The sequence below is a fragment of the Triplophysa dalaica genome, chromosome 5 (genome assembly GCF_015846415.1).
Source record: "Triplophysa dalaica isolate WHDGS20190420 chromosome 5, ASM1584641v1, whole genome shotgun sequence".
NCBI classification, from domain to species: domain Eukaryota; kingdom Metazoa; phylum Chordata; class Actinopteri; order Cypriniformes; family Nemacheilidae; genus Triplophysa; species Triplophysa dalaica.
This window is the reverse complement of record NC_079546.1, coordinates 18,946,714-18,963,193: the sequence shown is the minus strand read 5'-3', so window position 1 is coordinate 18,963,193 and position 16,480 is coordinate 18,946,714. Positions and strand designations below refer to the sequence as shown.

At 43.5% G+C, this 16,480-nt stretch overlaps 40 non-coding genes across 40 annotated transcripts; all 40 read right to left on the bottom strand.

Moving 5' to 3' along the window:
* Positions 1 to 138: 138 nt before the first annotated feature.
* trnat-cgu (transfer RNA threonine (anticodon CGU)) lies at positions 139 to 211 on the bottom strand. The gene has a single exon. It is a non-coding gene; the product is annotated as a tRNA-Thr (tRNA).
* Positions 212 to 395: 184 nt separating this feature from the next.
* On the bottom strand, positions 396 to 485 carry trnar-ucu (transfer RNA arginine (anticodon UCU)). Its single transcript is given in 2 exon segments — positions 396 to 431; positions 449 to 485. It is a non-coding gene; the product is annotated as a tRNA-Arg (tRNA).
* Positions 486 to 605: 120 nt separating this feature from the next.
* On the bottom strand, positions 606 to 679 carry trnat-agu (transfer RNA threonine (anticodon AGU)). Its single transcript has one exon. It is a non-coding gene; the product is annotated as a tRNA-Thr (tRNA).
* Positions 680 to 1,042: 363 nt separating this feature from the next.
* trnat-ugu (transfer RNA threonine (anticodon UGU)) lies at positions 1,043 to 1,116 on the bottom strand. Its single transcript has one exon. It is a non-coding gene; the product is annotated as a tRNA-Thr (tRNA).
* A 426-nt stretch (positions 1,117 to 1,542) lies between these two features.
* trnat-cgu (transfer RNA threonine (anticodon CGU)) lies at positions 1,543 to 1,615 on the bottom strand. Its single transcript has one exon. It is a non-coding gene; the product is annotated as a tRNA-Thr (tRNA).
* A 184-nt stretch (positions 1,616 to 1,799) lies between these two features.
* trnar-ucu (transfer RNA arginine (anticodon UCU)) lies at positions 1,800 to 1,889 on the bottom strand. The gene is given in 2 exon segments: positions 1,800 to 1,835; positions 1,853 to 1,889. It is a non-coding gene; the product is annotated as a tRNA-Arg (tRNA).
* Positions 1,890 to 2,009: 120 nt separating this feature from the next.
* Positions 2,010 to 2,083, bottom strand: trnat-agu (transfer RNA threonine (anticodon AGU)). The gene has a single exon. It is a non-coding gene; the product is annotated as a tRNA-Thr (tRNA).
* Positions 2,084 to 2,446: 363 nt separating this feature from the next.
* trnat-ugu (transfer RNA threonine (anticodon UGU)) lies at positions 2,447 to 2,520 on the bottom strand. The gene has a single exon. It is a non-coding gene; the product is annotated as a tRNA-Thr (tRNA).
* A 426-nt stretch (positions 2,521 to 2,946) lies between these two features.
* On the bottom strand, positions 2,947 to 3,019 carry trnat-cgu (transfer RNA threonine (anticodon CGU)). The gene has a single exon. It is a non-coding gene; the product is annotated as a tRNA-Thr (tRNA).
* A 184-nt stretch (positions 3,020 to 3,203) lies between these two features.
* Positions 3,204 to 3,293, bottom strand: trnar-ucu (transfer RNA arginine (anticodon UCU)). Its single transcript is given in 2 exon segments — positions 3,204 to 3,239; positions 3,257 to 3,293. It is a non-coding gene; the product is annotated as a tRNA-Arg (tRNA).
* Positions 3,294 to 3,413: 120 nt separating this feature from the next.
* trnat-agu (transfer RNA threonine (anticodon AGU)) lies at positions 3,414 to 3,487 on the bottom strand. Its single transcript has one exon. It is a non-coding gene; the product is annotated as a tRNA-Thr (tRNA).
* A 363-nt stretch (positions 3,488 to 3,850) lies between these two features.
* Positions 3,851 to 3,921, bottom strand: trnat-ugu (transfer RNA threonine (anticodon UGU)). The gene has a single exon. It is a non-coding gene; the product is annotated as a tRNA-Thr (tRNA).
* Positions 3,922 to 4,347: 426 nt separating this feature from the next.
* Positions 4,348 to 4,420, bottom strand: trnat-cgu (transfer RNA threonine (anticodon CGU)). Its single transcript has one exon. It is a non-coding gene; the product is annotated as a tRNA-Thr (tRNA).
* Positions 4,421 to 4,604: 184 nt separating this feature from the next.
* trnar-ucu (transfer RNA arginine (anticodon UCU)) lies at positions 4,605 to 4,694 on the bottom strand. The gene is given in 2 exon segments: positions 4,605 to 4,640; positions 4,658 to 4,694. It is a non-coding gene; the product is annotated as a tRNA-Arg (tRNA).
* Positions 4,695 to 4,814: 120 nt separating this feature from the next.
* Positions 4,815 to 4,888, bottom strand: trnat-agu (transfer RNA threonine (anticodon AGU)). The gene has a single exon. It is a non-coding gene; the product is annotated as a tRNA-Thr (tRNA).
* Positions 4,889 to 5,123: 235 nt separating this feature from the next.
* Positions 5,124 to 5,197, bottom strand: trnat-ugu (transfer RNA threonine (anticodon UGU)). Its single transcript has one exon. It is a non-coding gene; the product is annotated as a tRNA-Thr (tRNA).
* Positions 5,198 to 5,623: 426 nt separating this feature from the next.
* trnat-cgu (transfer RNA threonine (anticodon CGU)) lies at positions 5,624 to 5,696 on the bottom strand. The gene has a single exon. It is a non-coding gene; the product is annotated as a tRNA-Thr (tRNA).
* A 184-nt stretch (positions 5,697 to 5,880) lies between these two features.
* Positions 5,881 to 5,970, bottom strand: trnar-ucu (transfer RNA arginine (anticodon UCU)). The gene is given in 2 exon segments: positions 5,881 to 5,916; positions 5,934 to 5,970. It is a non-coding gene; the product is annotated as a tRNA-Arg (tRNA).
* Positions 5,971 to 6,090: 120 nt separating this feature from the next.
* Positions 6,091 to 6,164, bottom strand: trnat-agu (transfer RNA threonine (anticodon AGU)). The gene has a single exon. It is a non-coding gene; the product is annotated as a tRNA-Thr (tRNA).
* A 363-nt stretch (positions 6,165 to 6,527) lies between these two features.
* On the bottom strand, positions 6,528 to 6,601 carry trnat-ugu (transfer RNA threonine (anticodon UGU)). The gene has a single exon. It is a non-coding gene; the product is annotated as a tRNA-Thr (tRNA).
* A 426-nt stretch (positions 6,602 to 7,027) lies between these two features.
* trnat-cgu (transfer RNA threonine (anticodon CGU)) lies at positions 7,028 to 7,100 on the bottom strand. The gene has a single exon. It is a non-coding gene; the product is annotated as a tRNA-Thr (tRNA).
* Positions 7,101 to 7,284: 184 nt separating this feature from the next.
* On the bottom strand, positions 7,285 to 7,374 carry trnar-ucu (transfer RNA arginine (anticodon UCU)). The gene is given in 2 exon segments: positions 7,285 to 7,320; positions 7,338 to 7,374. It is a non-coding gene; the product is annotated as a tRNA-Arg (tRNA).
* Positions 7,375 to 7,494: 120 nt separating this feature from the next.
* Positions 7,495 to 7,568, bottom strand: trnat-agu (transfer RNA threonine (anticodon AGU)). The gene has a single exon. It is a non-coding gene; the product is annotated as a tRNA-Thr (tRNA).
* A 363-nt stretch (positions 7,569 to 7,931) lies between these two features.
* Positions 7,932 to 8,002, bottom strand: trnat-ugu (transfer RNA threonine (anticodon UGU)). Its single transcript has one exon. It is a non-coding gene; the product is annotated as a tRNA-Thr (tRNA).
* A 426-nt stretch (positions 8,003 to 8,428) lies between these two features.
* trnat-cgu (transfer RNA threonine (anticodon CGU)) lies at positions 8,429 to 8,501 on the bottom strand. The gene has a single exon. It is a non-coding gene; the product is annotated as a tRNA-Thr (tRNA).
* A 184-nt stretch (positions 8,502 to 8,685) lies between these two features.
* trnar-ucu (transfer RNA arginine (anticodon UCU)) lies at positions 8,686 to 8,775 on the bottom strand. The gene is given in 2 exon segments: positions 8,686 to 8,721; positions 8,739 to 8,775. It is a non-coding gene; the product is annotated as a tRNA-Arg (tRNA).
* Positions 8,776 to 8,895: 120 nt separating this feature from the next.
* Positions 8,896 to 8,969, bottom strand: trnat-agu (transfer RNA threonine (anticodon AGU)). The gene has a single exon. It is a non-coding gene; the product is annotated as a tRNA-Thr (tRNA).
* A 363-nt stretch (positions 8,970 to 9,332) lies between these two features.
* Positions 9,333 to 9,406, bottom strand: trnat-ugu (transfer RNA threonine (anticodon UGU)). The gene has a single exon. It is a non-coding gene; the product is annotated as a tRNA-Thr (tRNA).
* A 426-nt stretch (positions 9,407 to 9,832) lies between these two features.
* Positions 9,833 to 9,905, bottom strand: trnat-cgu (transfer RNA threonine (anticodon CGU)). Its single transcript has one exon. It is a non-coding gene; the product is annotated as a tRNA-Thr (tRNA).
* A 184-nt stretch (positions 9,906 to 10,089) lies between these two features.
* On the bottom strand, positions 10,090 to 10,179 carry trnar-ucu (transfer RNA arginine (anticodon UCU)). The gene is given in 2 exon segments: positions 10,090 to 10,125; positions 10,143 to 10,179. It is a non-coding gene; the product is annotated as a tRNA-Arg (tRNA).
* Positions 10,180 to 10,299: 120 nt separating this feature from the next.
* trnat-agu (transfer RNA threonine (anticodon AGU)) lies at positions 10,300 to 10,373 on the bottom strand. The gene has a single exon. It is a non-coding gene; the product is annotated as a tRNA-Thr (tRNA).
* Positions 10,374 to 10,736: 363 nt separating this feature from the next.
* trnat-ugu (transfer RNA threonine (anticodon UGU)) lies at positions 10,737 to 10,807 on the bottom strand. Its single transcript has one exon. It is a non-coding gene; the product is annotated as a tRNA-Thr (tRNA).
* A 426-nt stretch (positions 10,808 to 11,233) lies between these two features.
* On the bottom strand, positions 11,234 to 11,306 carry trnat-cgu (transfer RNA threonine (anticodon CGU)). The gene has a single exon. It is a non-coding gene; the product is annotated as a tRNA-Thr (tRNA).
* Positions 11,307 to 11,490: 184 nt separating this feature from the next.
* On the bottom strand, positions 11,491 to 11,580 carry trnar-ucu (transfer RNA arginine (anticodon UCU)). Its single transcript is given in 2 exon segments — positions 11,491 to 11,526; positions 11,544 to 11,580. It is a non-coding gene; the product is annotated as a tRNA-Arg (tRNA).
* Positions 11,581 to 11,700: 120 nt separating this feature from the next.
* On the bottom strand, positions 11,701 to 11,774 carry trnat-agu (transfer RNA threonine (anticodon AGU)). Its single transcript has one exon. It is a non-coding gene; the product is annotated as a tRNA-Thr (tRNA).
* A 236-nt stretch (positions 11,775 to 12,010) lies between these two features.
* trnat-ugu (transfer RNA threonine (anticodon UGU)) lies at positions 12,011 to 12,084 on the bottom strand. Its single transcript has one exon. It is a non-coding gene; the product is annotated as a tRNA-Thr (tRNA).
* Positions 12,085 to 12,510: 426 nt separating this feature from the next.
* On the bottom strand, positions 12,511 to 12,583 carry trnas-cga (transfer RNA serine (anticodon CGA)). Its single transcript has one exon. It is a non-coding gene; the product is annotated as a tRNA-Ser (tRNA).
* Positions 12,584 to 12,977: 394 nt separating this feature from the next.
* Positions 12,978 to 13,057, bottom strand: trnat-agu (transfer RNA threonine (anticodon AGU)). The gene has a single exon. It is a non-coding gene; the product is annotated as a tRNA-Thr (tRNA).
* A 356-nt stretch (positions 13,058 to 13,413) lies between these two features.
* On the bottom strand, positions 13,414 to 13,487 carry trnat-ugu (transfer RNA threonine (anticodon UGU)). Its single transcript has one exon. It is a non-coding gene; the product is annotated as a tRNA-Thr (tRNA).
* Positions 13,488 to 13,902: 415 nt separating this feature from the next.
* trnat-cgu (transfer RNA threonine (anticodon CGU)) lies at positions 13,903 to 13,975 on the bottom strand. The gene has a single exon. It is a non-coding gene; the product is annotated as a tRNA-Thr (tRNA).
* Positions 13,976 to 16,480: the final 2,505 nt, after the last annotated feature.

Here is a 16,480-nt window from a genome sequence, read left to right as displayed (position 1 = left end):
ACTTCAGTGCTGCAATACTGTGCAGGTAAGCAGGATGTGATGAGCAAGTTCACTTATTGAGTGTTTCAGGAACATTTAAAATAACAAAACCCTTCTTTCAAATACGAAAAGATGTGCTACAAGAAGCGCCAAGGCACTAGGCTCCGCTGGGATTTGAAGCCAGGATCTCCTGTTTACGAGACAGGTGCTTTGCCAGCTAAGCCACGGCGCCTACGCCCAATGCCTGCAGATCATGTGACTGAAAAGTTACAAAGGGGCAAAAACTCGCAGTAAACTGGAGGAAAACATGCAAAGGGATGTTTAAGAGTTATTGAATGTGTGTACCCTCTTCATGTAGCAACATATCCTTCCCTAGGAAGGATTTTTAGGGAGTTTTCTGCAAACTTAATCAACCACGACTCTGGTGGGACTCGAACCCACAACCTTTGAATACCCACATTTCTCAATCTAGAAGTCCAATGCGCTATCCATTGCGCCACAGAGCCTTGAATGTTGATCTTGTCCCTGTTCATCAGGGATCGCGCGCAAGACAAAACTATTCCCAGAAGAACGGAATAAATCTGTCTACAAAGACAAGGGAGTAGTAAACAAAGAGCACACACAATAGGCACCGCTGGGATTTGAACCCAGGATCTCCTGTTTACTAGACAGGCACTTTGACCAGCTAAGCCACGGCGCCATCACCCGGAATGATCACAGCACGTGTAACTGAAAAAAACGAAAGGGGCCAAAACATGATGACAAAGTATCAAGTTGATGCAGAAGGCAGTCGACAGGTTGAAGCCCCATATCTAGCAACTACAAGGTGTGCAGTATTTTCCTCAACGTTTAGAGAATATCTTTTACCCCTGCACGCCACACATTATTCCTACGTCACGTTGCACACGCATCCAGCTTTTGCGAGGATTAATGCCCATCCATCATCTCTTAAATATTTCCAAACTTTGCAGTTTAAACGGGGTAATGAGTAAAACTACATGTCGAGGGGCAATGGCTAGGTTTCCCTAGTCTAAAGATCACAAAGGAATCACACAAACTTCCCAGGCACCGCTGGGATTTGAACCCAGGATCTCCTGTTTACAAGACAGGCGCTTTGACCAGCTAAGCCACGGCGCCAAATACAAAAAGCGGTTTTGTGATGACTGTGACTGACCAGTTAAAAATGGGAAAACAAAAAATTAAGGAGAGATGGGAATCATGGAAGAGGTCTCCTTTGACAGGGGTATGGGAACCAAGGTCCACACTGGGGCAGAGTCAGTCATGAATAGATCAGTTTATTTCAAAACCGTCACGGTCTTCATTTTTGATACAACAATTACAGTTTGTGAACTTGACAAAATGTTTTTTAACTGAAACTTGCCACACAAGTCCGATTTTTCTGTGGACTGCTTTATATCCAGCATCACTTCAGTGCTGCAATACTGTGCAGGTAAGCAGGATGTGATGAGCAAGTTCACTTCTTGAGTGTTTCAGGAACATTTAAAATAACAAAACCCTTCTTTCAAATACGAAAAGATGTGCTACAAGAAGCGCCAAGGCACTAGGCTCCGCTGGGATTTGAACCCAGGATCTCCTGTTTACGAGACAGGTGCTTTGCCAGCTAAACCACGGCGCCTACGCCCAATGCCTGCAGATCATGTGACTGAAAAGTTACAAAGGGGCAAAAACTCACAGTAAACTGGAGGAAAACATGCAAAGGGATGTTTAAGAGTTATTGAATGTGTGTACCCTCTTCATGTAGCAACATATCCTTCCCTAGGAAGGATTTTTAGGGAGTTTTCTGCAAACTTAATCAACCAAGACTCTGGTGGGACTCGAACCCACAACCTTTGAATACCCACATTTCTCAATCTAGAAGTCCAATGCGCTATCCATTGCGCCACAGAGCCTTGAATGTTAATCTTGTCCCTGTTCATCAGGTATCACGCGCAAGACAAAACTATTCCCAGAAGAACGGAATAAATCTGTCTACAAAGACAAGGGAGTAGTAAACAAAGAGCACACACAATAGGCACCGCTGGGATTTGAACCCAGGATCTCCTGTTTACTAGACAGGCACTTTGACCAGCTAAGCCACGGCGCCATCACCCGGAATGATCACAGCACGTGTAACTGAAAAAAACGAAAGGGGCCAAAACATGATGACAAAGTATCAAGTTGATGCAGAAGGCAGTCGACAGGTTGAAGCCCCATATCTAGCAACTACAAGGTGTGCAGTATTTTCCTCAACGTTTAGAGAATATCTTTTACCCCTGCACGCCACACATTATTCCTACGTCACGTTGCACACGCATCCAGCTTTTGCGAGGATTAATGCCCATCCATCATCTCTTAAATATTTCCAAACTTTGCAGTTTAAACGGGGTAATGAGTAAAACTACATGTCGAGGGGCAATGGCTAGGTTTCCCTAGTCTAAAGATCACAAAGGAATCACACAAACTTCCCAGGCACCGCTGGGATTTGAACCCAGGATCTCCTGTTTACAAGACAGGCGCTTTGACCAGCTAAGCCACGGCGCCAAATACAAAAAGCGGTTTTGTGATGACTGTGACTGACCAGTTAAAAATGGGAAAACAAAAAATTAAGGAGAGATGGGAATCATGGAAGAGGTCTCCTTTGACAGGGGTATGGGAACCAAGGTCCACACTGGGGCAGAGTCAGTCATGAATAGATCAGTTTATTTCAAAACCGTCACGGTCTTCATTTTTGATACAACAATTACAGTTTGTGAACTTGACAAAATGTTTTTTAACTGAAACTTGCCACACAAGTCCGATTTTTCTGTGGACTGCTTTATATCCAGCATCACTTCAGTGCTGCAATACTGTGCAGGTAAGCAGGATGTGATGAGCAAGTTCACTTCTTGAGTGTTTCAGGAACATTTAAAATAACAAAACCCTTCTTTCAAATACGAAAAGATGTGCTACAAGAAGCGCCAAGGCACTAGGCTCCGCTGGGATTTGAACCCAGGATCTCCTGTTTACGAGACAGGTGCTTTGCCAGCTAAACCACGGCGCCTACGCCAAATGCCTGCAGATCATGTGACTGAAAAGTTACAAAGGGGCAAAAACTCACAGTAAACTGGAGGAAAACATGCAAAGGGATGTTTAAGAGTTATTGAATGTGTGTACCCTCTTCATGTAGCAACATATCCTTCCCTAGGAAGGATTTTTAGGGAGTTTTCTGCAAACTTAATCAACCAAGACTCTGGTGGGACTCGAACCCACAACCTTTGAATACCCACATTTCTCAATCTAGAAGTCCAATGCGCTATCCATTGCGCCACAGAGCCTTGAATGTTAATCTTGTCCCTGTTCATCAGGTATCACGCGCAAGACAAAACTATTCCCAGAAGAACGGGATAAATCTGTCTACAAAGACAAGGGAATAGTAAACAAAGAGCACACACACTAGGCACCGCTGGGATTTGAACCCAGGATCTCCTGTTTACTAGACAGGCACTTTGACCAGCTAAGCCACGGCGCCATCACCCGGAATGATCACAGCACGTGTAACTGAAAAAAACGAAAGGGGCCAAAACATGATGACAAAGTATCAAGTTGATGCAGAAGGCAGTCGACAGGTTGAAGCCCCATCTCTAGCAACTACAAGGTGTGCAGTATTTTCCTCAACGTTTAGAGAATATCTTTTACCCCTGCACGCCACACTTTATTCCTACGTCACGTTGCACACGCATCCAGCTTTTGCGAGGATTAATGCCCATCCATCATCTCTTAAATATTTCCAAACTTTGCAGTTTAAACGGGGTAATGAGTAAAACTACATGTCGAGGGGCAATGGCTAGGTTTCCCTAGTCTAAAGATCACAAAGGAATCACACAAACTTCCCAGGCACCGCTGGGATTTGAACCCAGGCCCTGTTTACAAGACAGGCGCTTTGACCAGCTAAGCCACGGCGCCAAATACAAAAAGCGGTTTTGTGATGACTGTGACTGACCAGTTACAAAGGGGAAAGCAAACAATTAAGGAGAGATGGGAATCATGGAAGAGGTCTCCTTTGACAGTGGTATGGGAACCAAGGTCCACACTGGGGCAGAGTCAGTCATGAATAGATCAGTTTATTTCAAAACCGTCACGGTCTTCATTTTTGATACAACAATTACAGTTTGTGAACTTGACAAAATGTTTTTTAACTGAAACTTGCCACACAAGTCCGATTTTTCTGTGGACTGCTTTACATCCACCATCACTTCAGTGCTGCAATACTGTGCAGGTAAGCAGGATGTGATGAGCAAGTTCACTTATTGAGTGTTTCAGGAACATTTAAAATAACAAAACCCTTCTTTCAAATACGAAAAGATGTGCTACAAGAAGCGCCAAGGCACTAGGCTCCGCTGGGATTTGAAGCCAGGATCTCCTGTTTACGAGACAGGTGCTTTGCCAGCTAAGCCACGGCGCCTACGCCCAATGCCTGCAGATCATGTGACTGAAAAGTAACAAAGGGGCAAAAACTCACAGTAAACTGGAGGAAAACATGCAAAGGGATGTTTAAGAGTTATTGAATGTGTGTACCCTCTTCATGTAGCAACATATCCTTCCCTAGGAAGGATTTTTAGGGAGTTTTCTGCAAACTTAATCAACCAAGACTCTGGTGGGACTCGAACCCACAACCTTTGAATACACACATTTCTCAATCTAGAAGTCCAATGCGCTATCCATTGCGCCACAGAGCCTTGAATGTTGATCTTGTCCCTGTTCATCAGGGATCACGCGCAAGACAAAACTATTCCCAGAAGAACGGAATAAATCTGTCTACAAAGACAAGGGAGTAGTAAACAAAGAGCACACACACTAGGCACCGCTGGGATTTGAACCCAGGATCTCCTGTTTACTAGACAGGCACTTTGACCAGCTAAGCCACGGCGCCATCACCCGGAATGATCACAGCACGTGTAACTGAATAAACGAAAGAGGCCAAAACATGATGACAAAGTATCAAGTTGATGCAGAAGGCAGTCGACAGGTTGAAGCCCCATCTCATCATCTCTTAAATATTTCCAAACTTTGCAGTTTAAACGGGGTAATGAGTAAAACTACATGTCGAGGGGCAATGGCTAGGTTTCCCTAGTCTAAAGATCACAAATGAATCACACAAACTTCCCAGGCACCACTGGGATTTGAACCAAGGATCTCCTGTTTACAAGACAGGCGCTTTGACCAGCTAAGCCACGGCGCCAAATACAAAAAGCGGTTTTGTGATGACTGTGACTGACCAGTTACAAAGGGGAAAGCAAACAATTAAGGAGAGATGGGAATCATGGAAGAGGTCTCCTTTGACAGTGGTATGGGAACCAAGGTCCACACTGGGGCAGAGTCAGTCATGAATAGATCAGTTTATTTCAAAACCGTCACGGTCTTCATTTTTGATACAACAATTACAGTTTGTGAACTTGACAAAATGTTTTTTAACTGAAACTTGCCACACAAGTCCGATTTTTCTGTGGACTGCTTTACATCCACCATCACTTCAGTGCTGCAATACTGTGCAGGTAAGCAGGATGTGATGAGCAAGTTCACTTATTGAGTGTTTCAGGAACATTTAAAATAACAAAACCCTTCTTTCAAATACGAAAAGATGTGCTACAAGAAGCGCCAAGGCACTAGGCTCCGCTGGGATTTGAAGCCAGGATCTCCTGTTTACGAGACAGGTGCTTTGCCAGCTAAGCCACGGCGCCTACGCCCAATGCCTGCAGATCATGTGACTGAAAAGTTACAAAGGGGCAAAAACTCGCAGTAAACTGGAGGAAAACATGCAAAGGGATGTTTAAGAGTTATTGAATGTGTGTACCCTCTTCATGTAGCAACATATCCTTCCCTAGGAAGGATTTTTAGGGAGTTTTCTGCAAACTTAATCAACCACGACTCTGGTGGGACTCGAACCCACAACCTTTGAATACCCACATTTCTCAATCTAGAAGTCCAATGCGCTATCCATTGCGCCACAGAGCCTTGAATGTTGATCTTGTCCCTGTTCATCAGGGATCGCGCGCAAGACAAAACTATTCCCAGAAGAACGGAATAAATCTGTCTACAAAGACAAGGGAGTAGTAAACAAAGAGCACACACAATAGGCACCGCTGGGATTTGAACCCAGGATCTCCTGTTTACTAGACAGGCACTTTGACCAGCTAAGCCACGGCGCCATCACCCGGAATGATCACAGCACGTGTAACTGAAAAAAACGAAAGGGGCCAAAACATGATGACAAAGTATCAAGTTGATGCAGAAGGCAGTCGACAGGTTGAAGCCCCATATCTAGCAACTACAAGGTGTGCAGTATTTTCCTCAACGTTTAGAGAATATCTTTTACCCCTGCACGCCACACATTATTCCTACGTCACGTTGCACACGCATCCAGCTTTTGCGAGGATTAATGCCCATCCATCATCTCTTAAATATTTCCAAACTTTGCAGTTTAAACGGGGTAATGAGTAAAACTACATGTCGAGGGGCAATGGCTAGGTTTCCCTAGTCTAAAGATCACAAAGGAATCACACAAACTTCCCAGGCACCGCTGGGATTTGAACCCAGGATCTCCTGTTTACAAGACAGGCGCTTTGACCAGCTAAGCCACGGCGCCAAATACAAAAAGCGGTTTTGTGATGACTGTGACTGACCAGTTAAAAATGGGAAAACAAAAAATTAAGGAGAGATGGGAATCATGGAAGAGGTCTCCTTTGACAGGGGTATGGGAACCAAGGTCCACACTGGGGCAGAGTCAGTCATGAATAGATCAGTTTATTTCAAAACCGTCACGGTCTTCATTTTTGATACAACAATTACAGTTTGTGAACTTGACAAAATGTTTTTTAACTGAAACTTGCCACACAAGTCCGATTTTTCTGTGGACTGCTTTATATCCAGCATCACTTCAGTGCTGCAATACTGTGCAGGTAAGCAGGATGTGATGAGCAAGTTCACTTCTTGAGTGTTTCAGGAACATTTAAAATAACAAAACCCTTCTTTCAAATACGAAAAGATGTGCTACAAGAAGCGCCAAGGCACTAGGCTCCGCTGGGATTTGAACCCAGGATCTCCTGTTTACGAGACAGGTGCTTTGCCAGCTAAACCACGGCGCCTACGCCCAATGCCTGCAGATCATGTGACTGAAAAGTTACAAAGGGGCAAAAACTCACAGTAAACTGGAGGAAAACATGCAAAGGGATGTTTAAGAGTTATTGAATGTGTGTACCCTCTTCATGTAGCAACATATCCTTCCCTAGGAAGGATTTTTAGGGAGTTTTCTGCAAACTTAATCAACCAAGACTCTGGTGGGACTCGAACCCACAACCTTTGAATACCCACATTTCTCAATCTAGAAGTCCAATGCGCTATCCATTGCGCCACAGAGCCTTGAATGTTAATCTTGTCCCTGTTCATCAGGTATCACGCGCAAGACAAAACTATTCCCAGAAGAACGGAATAAATCTGTCTACAAAGACAAGGGAATAGTAAACAAAGAGCACACACACTAGGCACCGCTGGGATTTGAACCCAGGATCTCCTGTTTACTAGACAGGCACTTTGACCAGCTAAGCCACGGCGCCATCACCCGGAATGATCACAGCACGTGTAACTGAAAAAAACGAAAGGGGCCAAAACATGATGACAAAGTATCAAGTTGATGCAGAAGGCAGTCGACAGGTTGAAGCCCCATCTCTAGCAACTACAAGGTGTGCAGTATTTTCCTCAACGTTTAGAGAATATCTTTTACCCCTGCACGCCACACTTTATTCCTACGTCACGTTGCACACGCATCCAGCTTTTGCGAGGATTAATGCCCATCCATCATCTCTTAAATATTTCCAAACTTTGCAGTTTAAACGGGGTAATGAGTAAAACTACATGTCGAGGGGCAATGGCTAGGTTTCCCTAGTCTAAAGATCACAAAGGAATCACACAAACTTCCCAGGCACCGCTGGGATTTGAACCCAGGCCCTGTTTACAAGACAGGCGCTTTGACCAGCTAAGCCACGGCGCCAAATACAAAAAGCGGTTTTGTGATGACTGTGACTGACCAGTTACAAAGGGGAAAGCAAACAATTAAGGAGAGATGGGAATCATGGAAGAGGTCTCCTTTGACAGTGGTATGGGAACCAAGGTCCACACTGGGGCAGAGTCAGTCATGAATAGATCAGTTTATTTCAAAACCGTCACGGTCTTCATTTTTGATACAACAATTACAGTTTGTGAACTTGACAAAATGTTTTTTAACTGAAACTTGCCACACAAGTCCGATTTTTCTGTGGACTGCTTTACATCCACCATCACTTCAGTGCTGCAATACTGTGCAGGTAAGCAGGATGTGATGAGCAAGTTCACTTATTGAGTGTTTCAGGAACATTTAAAATAACAAAACCCTTCTTTCAAATACGAAAAGATGTGCTACAAGAAGCGCCAAGGCACTAGGCTCCGCTGGGATTTGAAGCCAGGATCTCCTGTTTACGAGACAGGTGCTTTGCCAGCTAAGCCACGGCGCCTACGCCCAATGCCTGCAGATCATGTGACTGAAAAGTTACAAAGGGGCAAAAACTCGCAGTAAACTGGAGGAAAACATGCAAAGGGATGTTTAAGAGTTATTGAATGTGTGTACCCTCTTCATGTAGCAACATATCCTTCCCTAGGAAGGATTTTTAGGGAGTTTTCTGCAAACTTAATCAACCACGACTCTGGTGGGACTCGAACCCACAACCTTTGAATACCCACATTTCTCAATCTAGAAGTCCAATGCGCTATCCATTGCGCCACAGAGCCTTGAATGTTGATCTTGTCCCTGTTCATCAGGGATCGCGCGCAAGACAAAACTATTCCCAGAAGAACGGAATAAATCTGTCTACAAAGACAAGGGAGTAGTAAACAAAGAGCACACACAATAGGCACCGCTGGGATTTGAACCCAGGATCTCCTGTTTACTAGACAGGCACTTTGACCAGCTAAGCCACGGCGCCATCACCCGGAATGATCACAGCACGTGTAACTGAAAAAAACGAAAGGGGCCAAAACATGATGACAAAGTATCAAGTTGATGCAGAAGGCAGTCGACAGGTTGAAGCCCCATATCTAGCAACTACAAGGTGTGCAGTATTTTCCTCAACGTTTAGAGAATATCTTTTACCCCTGCACGCCACACATTATTCCTACGTCACGTTGCACACGCATCCAGCTTTTGCGAGGATTAATGCCCATCCATCATCTCTTAAATATTTCCAAACTTTGCAGTTTAAACGGGGTAATGAGTAAAACTACATGTCGAGGGGCAATGGCTAGGTTTCCCCAGTCTAAAGATCACAAAGGAAGCACACAAACTTCCCAGGCACCGCTGGGATTTGAACCCAGGATCTCCTGTTTACAAGACATGCGCTTTGACCAGCTAAGCCACGGCGCCAAATACAAAAAGCGGTTTTGTGATGACTGTGACTGACCAGTTAAAAAGGGGAAAACAAAAAATTAAGGAGATATGGGAATCATGGAAGAGGTCTCCTATGACAGGGGTATGGGAACCAAGGTCCACACTGGGGCAGAGTCAGTCATGAATAGATCAGTTTATTTCAAAACCGTCACGGTCTTCATTTTTGATACAACAATTACAGTTTGTGAACTTGACAAAATGTTTTTTAACTGAAACTTGCCACACAAGTCCGATTTTTCTGTGGACTGCTTGACATCCACCATCACTTCAGTGCTGCAATACTGTGCAGGTAAGCAGGATGTGATGAGCAAGTTCACTTCTTGAGTGTTTCAGGAACATTTAAAATAACAAAACCCTTCTTTCAAATACGAAAAGATGTGCTACAAGAAGCGCCAAGGCACTAGGCTCCGCTGGGATTTGAACCCAGGATCTCCTGTTTACGAGACAGGTGCTTTGCCAGCTAAACCACGGCGCCTACGCCCAATGCCTGCAGATCATGTGACTGAAAAGTTACAAAGGGGCAAAAACTCACAGTAAACTGGAGGAAAACATGCAAAGGGATGTTTAAGAGTTATTGAATGTGTGTACCCTCTTCATGTAGCAACATATCCTTCCCTAGGAAGGATTTTTAGGGAGTTTTCTGCAAACTTAATCAACCAAGACTCTGGTGGGACTCGAACCCACAACCTTTGAATACCCACATTTCTCAATCTAGAAGTCCAATGCGCTATCCATTGCGCCACAGAGCCTTGAATGTTAATCTTGTCCCTGTTCATCAGGTATCACGCGCAAGACAAAACTATTCCCAGAAGAACGGAATAAATCTGTCTACAAAGACAAGGGAATAGTAAACAAAGAGCACACACACTAGGCACCGCTGGGATTTGAACCCAGGATCTCCTGTTTACTAGACAGGCACTTTGACCAGCTAAGCCACGGCGCCATCACCCGGAATGATCACAGCACGTGTAACTGAAAAAAACGAAAGGGGCCAAAACATGATGACAAAGTATCAAGTTGATGCAGAAGGCAGTCGACAGGTTGAAGCCCCATCTCTAGCAACTACAAGGTGTGCAGTATTTTCCTCAACGTTTAGAGAATATCTTTTACCCCTGCACGCCACACTTTATTCCTACGTCACGTTGCACACGCATCCAGCTTTTGCGAGGATTAATGCCCATCCATCATCTCTTAAATATTTCCAAACTTTGCAGTTTAAACGGGGTAATGAGTAAAACTACATGTCGAGGGGCAATGGCTAGGTTTCCCTAGTCTAAAGATCACAAAGGAATCACACAAACTTCCCAGGCACCGCTGGGATTTGAACCCAGGCCCTGTTTACAAGACAGGCGCTTTGACCAGCTAAGCCACGGCGCCAAATACAAAAAGCGGTTTTGTGATGACTGTGACTGACCAGTTACAAAGGGGAAAGCAAACAATTAAGGAGAGATGGGAATCATGGAAGAGGTCTCCTTTGACAGTGGTATGGGAACCAAGGTCCACACTGGGGCAGAGTCAGTCATGAATAGATCAGTTTATTTCAAAACCGTCACGGTCTTCATTTTTGATACAACAATTACAGTTTGTGAACTTGACAAAATGTTTTTTAACTGAAACTTGCCACACAAGTCCGATTTTTCTGTGGACTGCTTTACATCCACCATCACTTCAGTGCTGCAATACTGTGCAGGTAAGCAGGATGTGATGAGCAAGTTCACTTATTGAGTGTTTCAGGAACATTTAAAATAACAAAACCCTTCTTTCAAATACGAAAAGATGTGCTACAAGAAGCGCCAAGGCACTAGGCTCCGCTGGGATTTGAAGCCAGGATCTCCTGTTTACGAGACAGGTGCTTTGCCAGCTAAGCCACGGCGCCTACGCCCAATGCCTGCAGATCATGTGACTGAAAAGTTACAAAGGGGCAAAAACTCGCAGTAAACTGGAGGAAAACATGCAAAGGGATGTTTAAGAGTTATTGAATGTGTGTACCCTCTTCATGTAGCAACATATCCTTCCCTAGGAAGGATTTTTAGGGAGTTTTCTGCAAACTTAATCAACCACGACTCTGGTGGGACTCGAACCCACAACCTTTGAATACCCACATTTCTCAATCTAGAAGTCCAATGCGCTATCCATTGCGCCACAGAGCCTTGAATGTTGATCTTGTCCCTGTTCATCAGGGATCGCGCGCAAGACAAAACTATTCCCAGAAGAACGGAATAAATCTGTCTACAAAGACAAGCGAGTAGTAAACAAAGAGCACACACAATAGGCACCGCTGGGATTTGAACCCAGGATCTCCTGTTTACTAGACAGGCACTTTGACCAGCTAAGCCACGGCGCCATCACCCGGAATGATCACAGCACGTGTAACTGAAAAAAACGAAAGGGGCCAAAACATGATGACAAAGTATCAAGTTGATGCAGAAGGCAGTCGACAGGTTGAAGCCCCATCTCATCATCTCTTAAATATTTCCAAACTTTGCAGTTTAAACGGGGTAATGAGTAAAACTACATGTCGAGGGGCAATGGCTAGGTTTCCCTAGTCTAAAGATCACAAATGAATCACACAAACTTCCCAGGCACCACTGGGATTTGAACCAAGGATCTCCTGTTTACAAGACAGGCGCTTTGACCAGCTAAGCCACGGCGCCAACTCCAAAAAGCGGTTTTGTGATGACTGTGACTGACCAGTTACAAAGGGGAAAACAAACAATTAAGGAGAGATGGGAATCATGGAAGAGGTCTCCTTTGACAGTGGTATGGGAACCAAGGTCCACACTGGGGCAGAGTCAGTCATGAATAGATCAGTTTATTTCAAAACCGTCACGGTCTTCATTTTTGATACAACAATTACAGTTTGTGAACTTGACAAAATGTTTTTTAACTGAAACTTGCCACACAAGTCCGATTTTTCTGTGGACTGCTTGACATCCACCATCACTTCAGTGCTGCAATACTGTGCAGGTAAGCAGGATGTGATGAGCAAGTTCACTTCTTTGGTGTTTCAGGAACATTTAAAATAACAAAACCCTTCTTTCAAATACGAAAAGATGTGCAACAAGAAACGCCAAGGCACTTGGCTCCGCTGGGATTTGAATCCAGGATCTCCTGTTTTCGAGACAGGTGCTTTGCCAGCTAAGCCACGGCGCCTACGCCCAATGCCTGCAGGTCATGTGACTGAAAAGTAACAAAGGGGCAAAAACTCACAGTAAAATGGAGGAAAACATGCAAAGGGATTGTTTAAGAGTTATTGAATGTGTGTACCCTCTTCATGTAGCAACATATCCTTCCCTAGTCACGATTTTGGGGAGTTTTCTGCAAACTAAATCAACCTCGACTCTGGTGGGACTCGAACCCACAACCTTTGAATGCCGACATTACTCAATCTAGAAGTCCTATGAACTATCCATTGCGCCACATGGCCTTGAATGCTGTTCCTGTCCATGTTCATCAGCTATCAGGCGCATGACAAAACTATTCCCAGGAGAACAGACTAAATCTGTCTACAAAGACAGGGGAGTAGCAAACAAAGAGCACACACACTAGGTACCGCTGGGATTTGAACCCAGGATCTCCTGTTTACTAGACAGGCACTTTGACCAGCTAAGCCACGGCTTCATCACCCTTAATGATCACAGCACGTGTAACTGAAAAAACGAAAGGGGCCAAAACATGATGACAAAGTATCAAGTTGATGCAGAAGGCAGTCGACAGGTTGAAGCCCCATCTCTAGCAACTGAAAGGTGTGAAGTATTTTCCTCAACGTTTAGAGAATATCTTTTACACCTGCACGCCACACATTATTCCTACGTCACGTTTCACACGCATCCAGCTTTTGCGAGGATTAATGCCCATCCATCATCTCTTAAATATTTCCAAACTTTGCAGTTTAAACGGGGTAATGAGTAAAACTACATGTCGAGGGGCAATGGCTAGGTTTCCCTAGTCTAAAGATCACAAAGGAATCACACAAACTTCCCAGGCACCGCTGGGATTTGAACCCAGGATCTACTGTTTACAAGACAGGCGCTTTGACCAGCTAAGCCACGGCGCCAACTCCAAAAAGCGGTTTTATGATGACTCTGACTGACCAGTTAGAAAGGGGAAAACAAACAATTAAGGAGAGATGGGAATCATGGAAGAGGTCTCCTTTGACAGGGGTATGGGAACCGAGGTCCACACTGGGACAGAGTCAGTCATGAATAGATCAGTTTATTTCAAAACCGTCACGGTCTTCATTTTTGATACAACAATTACAGTTTGTGAACTTGACAAAATGTTTTTTAACTGAAACTTGCCACACAAGTCCGATTTTTCTGTGGACTGCTTGACATCCACCATCACTTCAGTGCTGCAATACTGTGCAGGTAAGCAGGATGTGATGAGCACGTTCACTTCTTGGGTGTTTCTGGAATGGAATAAATCTGTCTACAAAGACAAGGGAGTAGTAAACAAAGAGCACACACACTAGGCTCCACTGGGATTTGAACCTAGGATCTCCTGTTTACGAGACAGGTGCTTTGCCAGCTAAGCCACGGCGCCTACGCCCAACACTACAAATGTAAATGTAGTGTTATCATATACTGTGTGTCAAAAAGTTTGATTGATTTATGTACACCTGTCAAATTTTCTGTCCACCCTCATTTCATCTTCTCAGTCTCAACCATCCTCAGGGGAAACCCTACACCTTTTTTTGTCTTATAACGAACCACATCTCCTAAGTAGCCCTCATCCTCTTTTCTCTTCCAGAACGCAGGCCATGCCTCCAAAGTGCTCAGCATCGAGTTGGGGGGTATGCGTACTCCGGCGGCTGTCCCACTTTCTCGCTTTATGGGGGTGCGCTCTGGCCTCAGACCGGTTTCTTAGCTCGGCGCACTCACCAGTACTAAGGTAGAGTGTTTCGGGTTCGGATAGATCTGGCGAGCTCGGAGCCCGCTTCCCGGACAGCACGCCAAATACGCATAACCTTAATAACCAAGCTCTATCATTATCCCTATCAACATCACTGTTATCTGTTGGGGGGGACTTGTGAATGATATTGTTTGAAATTAAATAATATACTGCATGTCTTTAAACAGCACGTCAGTCACGTGACAAATGTTCAGACATCAGACATCAAGCAGACATCAAGAATAAAACCAAAAAACCTCATAAGATAAACGCAATGCATTCTGGGTATCATCAAAGCACAAAACTCATCCATGACTCACAGCATTGCAAGGCTGAAAGCTTTTCATTTGTTGGTCCCAACTGTTGAGTTTCATACACAGATTCTTGATGTTTGAGTCAAAGACCAAATGCAGACCTTTTAACGGTTTAAATGTAATTTCACTCAGTCTGTTGTAATAAAAAACAATGAGAAACTATACAACATCAGAGAAAACGCTTGTGAACGAATCTTATCACATTTTCTTTTGATGTTATTTGCTACAAAACTATGTTTTATATTAAACACTGTTTTAGCAGCCCCAAGAAAACTGGAATTTTACATATGTACACTATATACACTAAAGCAAACACTGATCACAATAACAGTGACTTTAAACAACAATAAAACATCAAGTCATGGATGTTATGCTGCAGTCCCTGTGTAGCAGAAGTGGTGATCATCTTCAGTATTCTGACATATAATTCCAAGATGAATAGTGGGTTTAGATCATGTTTATCACTGTGAATTTCTTGGTGAATAAAAAGAGGATGTTCCCGTAAGTTTACGGTAGTTTGCTGGCAACCACAGCTGCCGGTATTTTTCCGTAATAACTAAGGAATTTGTATCTTCTCTTTTCTTTTCTGATATTAACTTTTTTATGGGTCACCACAATGCTGAAGAGTGGAGTCTGTGTTTAAGTCAAGGTCCGGCAATGAGATGCTGATGTCATGCTGCATGTTGCTTTGTTTAAAAGTGACTTTGATGTTTTTAATAATGAATTAGAAAGAAATAAATTAAGTAAAAGTAATGTTTTCACTTTTATGCATTTGTACCAAGTTTTCATTTAAAAAAAAAAATGCTGTTAATATAAAAGACTCAAATGTATTAAGTTCATGCCAGCTAGAAGTTTGTGCCCTGAGTTTTAAACTGCAAAGCTGTTTACGTTCTTTTCCTGTATTTTTTACAGAATTTTACTGGCTACCACAGCTGCTGGTATTTTTCTGTAAAAATAACGGAACAATTTTTAAAGTGTACTGTAAAAGAAACTTAAATACAAATATAGTGCATATAGGAGGGAAAAATGATATTAAGATGTTTTTAAAATTTAGTAGAGGGTATAACCAACCAAAATTGCCTCCATGGAAATGAAACGTAAGTGTGACAACAAGAGGAGCACATCTAGGAATAGGGAGGAGGAACACCGATGTTCATCTCATACAAGGCAGTGTAGCACAGTATTTCAGAAGAGGTAGCCCCACCTTTACATTATCAAGTTGATCAATAACTTCATCATTCAAGCACTGAATGCTCTTCACACTGTGGAGAGACCAGAGTACATTGATTTATTCAGATAGAATTACCCTCCATGCATTTGATGTCTAGAATAACATTGGGAAGCGTGCTTGATGATAAGTATATTACAATGAAAAGTACGAAACCCAGTCTTCCGCGTGACAGGCGGAGACACTTTCCACTATACTAACGAGGACAGGCATGCAGCGGTGTCTGTTTTGCCGAACTGCTGGTGGCGAAGTTGTGCCCGAATGCAACCTATAAGTCGTTGCATCAACATATGAAAAGAAATACTTGAGGTTCTTTGGGTCACATTCAAATAATTCAAACAAAAGTAAGTGGCAAATGGATCCAATGAATTGCTGTTCGGGATTTTGGATATGTGCAGGAGCAAGGCTGAAATCTGGGATCATAAGAATGTTGTGGTGAAATGAGGGGTTCGTTGATGATTAAATTTGGATATATGAAACAGTAGGCAGTCGGTAAGAACTGAGTGAGATGGATTCTTAAATCAGAATTAAGCACTCGACAAAGGTTTGAATGATGTCCAATATACTGAAGAGCTTGGTGGATATACAGATGTGGTTTTCTGCAACAAGTTAAAC